Source organism: Pelodiscus sinensis, chromosome 1 (genome assembly GCF_052426305.1).
Source record: "Pelodiscus sinensis isolate ZL-2025 chromosome 1, ASM5242630v1, whole genome shotgun sequence".
Taxonomy (NCBI): Eukaryota; Metazoa; Chordata; order Testudines; family Trionychidae; genus Pelodiscus; species Pelodiscus sinensis.
In genome coordinates, this window is record NC_143052.1 from 357,157,743 (window position 1) to 357,162,127 (window position 4,385).

The 4,385-nt window shown below is 50.0% G+C and overlaps 1 pseudogene; it reads right to left on the minus strand.

Annotated features, from left to right (window-relative positions):
* Positions 1-2,467: 2,467 nt before the first annotated feature.
* On the minus strand, positions 2,468-3,402 carry LOC102454694 (olfactory receptor 52E2-like; annotated as a pseudogene).
* Positions 3,403-4,385: the final 983 nt, after the last annotated feature.

The following is a 4,385-nucleotide window of genomic DNA, read 5'->3' on the forward strand; positions in this document are numbered from 1 at the left end:
CCTTGCCTTGCAGAGGGGGCTGGGTTTCCCCCACTGTGTCCCCAGAGATAACTGAGCACATCTCTGGTTTTTCCACAGCCACACCAGACACAAGCACAGGGCACACCACACCGCCCAGGACAGATTCCCACACCTGGGCCAGCAGGATGACCCACCACCTGGAGGAGTACCACCAGCAGCACCTGGCATTATATGCTAGGCAGGTCCGCTGCCAGGAGTACTGGGTGGAAGAAGACCTGCAGCTGCAGCAGGAGGGCTTGCAGGAGCTGCTGGACCAGGGATGTGCCATAAGAGATCACCTGCAGACCCCGGTTCAGAGACTGGTGCCTGCTCCCGCTCTAGCCCCTGTGCCTGCTCCCCCAGCTATTGCTCCTTCTCCCAATCCTGCTCCCCCTCCCACTTCTTCCACTACCTCCGCCCCCCTCATCCCACCCATTCCTCCTCCTCCCTCCCCCGGGGATTCTGCACGACAAGAGGGCCAGCAAGACCCCCAACCCTGAGTTTCTCCTCCCCCTTCTTCCTCTTGCCTCCCCCTTCCAGCTCCCTCCTCCCAGGTGTTTCCCTCTCCTCTCCCACCTTCTCTTCTCTCCTCTCCCACCTCCTTTCCCAAGTCTCACCAGGGTTTCATCTCCCCACCCAGTTTTGTGAAATAAACAGAGTTTGTGTTTCTGAAAATACATGTATTTTATTCGACATCAGGAAGGGGGGTTAGGGAGGGGTAAGTGGAAGGATGTGAGGGAGGAATGAGGCACAAGCCCCCGGTGGGGCAGATGAGGGAGGCTCTTAGTGCTCCTCAGGGTGGAAGCTCTCCCGCAGGGCCTCCTGGATAGTGACAGCCCCCCAATGGACGTCCCAGATAGCAGCCTGCAGCAGGTGCAGCCAGGCTGACAGCATCGCATCCACAAGACGCACCGGAGTGCCAGGGGCAGCTCTGGCTCCATGTTGCAGAGTGTTGTGTTGACTCAAGTGAGGGCAACCAGAGCACTCTGAGACACAAATGCTTTGCTGTCCTGCAGCGAGGCTGGCAAGAACCGGCTGGCTGGGGTGTGTGTGTGTGTATGTGTGTCCCTTTAAGCACAAGCCTCAGCTAGCCTCCGGCAAGAGCCACACAAAGACACTCCTGATCTGATGCCCTATCCCTGATCTGGTTCCGGCCAGCCTTAAATCCTAATCAGGGTCCACTCAGTGTGGACACGGCATTTCAAATTAGGAAAATGCTAATTCGAAATTCATTTTGTGTGTAGATGCATTAATTCAGATTATTTAAATTTGAGTTAACTATTTCGAATTAAGATATCTCGAATTAACACTATAATGTAGACATACCCTCATATATGTGTATGTGTGTGAGAGAGTGCACACGCCCTACAGTACTACTCATTGGTTCTTTAAAGTTACAGACTAAGGGTATGTCTGGACTACGGAGCTTTGCTGGGATATCGAAGGAATCCTGGAAAAGCTCGGCCACATCCAAGGAATGCGTCTGCTTTTCTGAAAAAAAATCAGAAAAGCAGATGCATTTTTTTGGCATCCCTGTAAACCTCATTTTATGAGGAAGAAGGGATATTCCAAAAGAGGGTTTTTTTCTGACATTTGGTCCTGTGTAGATAGGCCAAATGTTGGAAAAGCCTCATTTGGAAGAAAAGCAGAAAAAGATATGCAAATTGTAGTTAGCAATTTGCATATCTTTTTCTGACTTTTCTTTGTATTGGAGACACAACCTAACACAGATAGACAGACAGACAGACAGATAGATAGATAGATAGATAGGAGGGTGGTGAAGCACTGGAATGGGTTACCTAGGGAAGTAGTGGAGTCTCCATCCCTAGAGGTGTTTAAGTCTCGGCTTGACAAGGCCCTGGCTGGGTTGATTTCGTTGGGATTGGTCCTGCCTAGAGCAGGGGGCTGGACTTGATGACTTTCTGAGGTCTCTTCCAGCTCTATGATTCTATAGATAGATAGATAGATAGATAGATAGGGTTTTTGGTTCTACTGGCAATCCATCAGATTACCTCTATATTGGTGCACAAAACAAAATTCTTCTATACACAGATGGGAAAAAATTGGAGGGAACACTTATTTTGTTTGGTGAATCCAGACTCTCCATTGTTTGGTGTATTTGTCTGGATGCTAGGGACGGTCGTCAGCTAGTTGGCTTTTGACTGGGAAGTCTCAGTGAAAAGGAGGCCTGACTTTGTCAGGGTCTCTGAAGGCAGGGGAGAGGAGTAGGGTCATTAATCCTGACTGTCCCATTCAGCTGGGGCCATCGAAGCAGGAAGGTTCCTGGTCAGGTGTCAGAAGTTCCTGTCCCAGCCCTGGAAAAGAGGGAGCCCAGGTGAAGCAGGAATGGAAGTGGGGAAGATCCAGCAAGGGATGTGAGTTAGGGATGAGGGCCCAGCATCAACTTATCAACCAGGGAAGCAAGGAGCTTGGTGAGAAAGTCAGAGCACCAGGAGAAAACGTTAGACTATTTCTGGGTAATGAGCCCGAGCAGCTGGCCCCGTATTTGTTTGGTTTTCACCCCGTAGATGATAGGGTTCAGCACAGGGGGCAGCAGGACGTACATGCTGCCAAGGAGAACATGGACGTGCTGCGGAAAATTCTGCCCAAAACGGTACATGAGGGAGGAGAAGACACTGGGCATATAAAAGATTATGATCACACAGAGGTGGGAGCCACAAGTCCAAAAAGTCTTGAGTCGGGCCTCCTTTGTGGGGAGTCTGAAGATGGCCCTGAGGATCTGCATGTAGGAGATGGCAATAAACACCACATCCAGACCCATCACACAGAACAGCCCGAAGAGCCCATAGTAACTACTGATGCTGGTGTCGGCACAGGCCAGCTTCACCACAGCGATGTGCACACAGTACGGTGCATTGATGCTGACGGAGCTGCAATATGGCCATCGCCTCGTCAGGAAGGGATAGGCCAGTGACTCTATGCCACTGCGCAGCACCACGGCCAGGCCAATCTTGGCCACCAAAGGGTTTGTCAGGAATGTCTCAGGGGATGGCAGATGGCCACGTAGCGATCAAAAGCCATTGCTGCCAAAATCCCAGACTCGATCGCTGTGAAGAGGTGAATGAAGAACATCTGGGTGAGGCAGGCATTGAAATCGATCTCCCTGGAATTGAACCAGAAGATCGCCAGCATTTTGGGCAGGGTGGACATAGACAGGACCAGGTCGGTGACAGCCAGCATGCAGAGGAAATAGAACATGGGCTCATGGAGGCTGGGCTCTGTTTTCACAATGAACAGGATGGCGAAGTTCCCCACGATGGCGATGACGTACATGATACAGAAGGGAATGGCGATCCAGACATGGACCTCCTCCAGGCCAGAAATGCCCAACAGGATGAAGGTAGAGGGGTTGATGAAGTCGGTTGCGTTGGAATCTGACATGGAGTAGGGGAGATGGTGTCCAAATCCCCCGCGGATTTCCCTATTACGGCTTCTGAAATTAACATGCCCCTTCCGGAAAAGGGGCCAGTGTAGACGTAGCCCTTGTGTTTGATAGAAAATAAAAGTGAACGTGTTAGGTGCAAGCGGTAGGACTGAAGTGGTAATAGCTGAGAACAGGCAGAGCCAAGTAGACTACAAACCCAAAATAATAGAAAATGCTTCGCTACTTCTACACCAAAACTTCAGTGCAAATTTATTTCAGTTTGTACAAACTCACCCTAAAACTGTTTCTTTCTGGGTCAAAGCAGGGCAGTCTCCTTTTCCTTGGGAGCTCCGGTTCCCTCTCTTGGGTGTGCCACACCAGCCAGCCAAAAGACCCTGATTCCTGCTTTCCTCTTGTTTTCCAAGATTCCCTACTTGCACGGGAGGTCACCAGGCCTGTTGGGGGTGGACATGTGATTTTCCCAGACCTAAAACATAAAGGTCAAAAGAGATTGTTTGACAGTTCGTCATCAAAGCACTGAGGGTTTCATTCACACATGTAAAACTACAATTTGATCTGAGGAAGTGGGTCTGGTCCACGAAAGCTCATCACCTAATAAACCATCTTGTTAGTCTTTAAAGTGCTGCACAGTCGTGTCTTTTGTTTCATTAAAACCACAAAGCATTCCACACTCTGTGGGTGCGTCTTGTCTGGCAAGATTTTGCGCAAATTTTGCACAAAAACTTGCTGCCTGTCTACACTGTCCGCTTGAATTTGCGCAAGAGCACTGACGTTCTACTTTAAGAAATCAGTGCTTCTTGCGCATATATTCTGATGCTCCCACTCAGGGATAAACCCACTTGCGCAAGAGGGCCAGTGTAGACAGGCACCTTAATTTCTTGCGCAAGAAAGCCCAATGGCTAAAATGGCCATCGGAGCTCTCTTGCGCAAAAGTGCGTCTATTCTGGGCACGGATGCTTTTGCGGAAAATATGTCATTT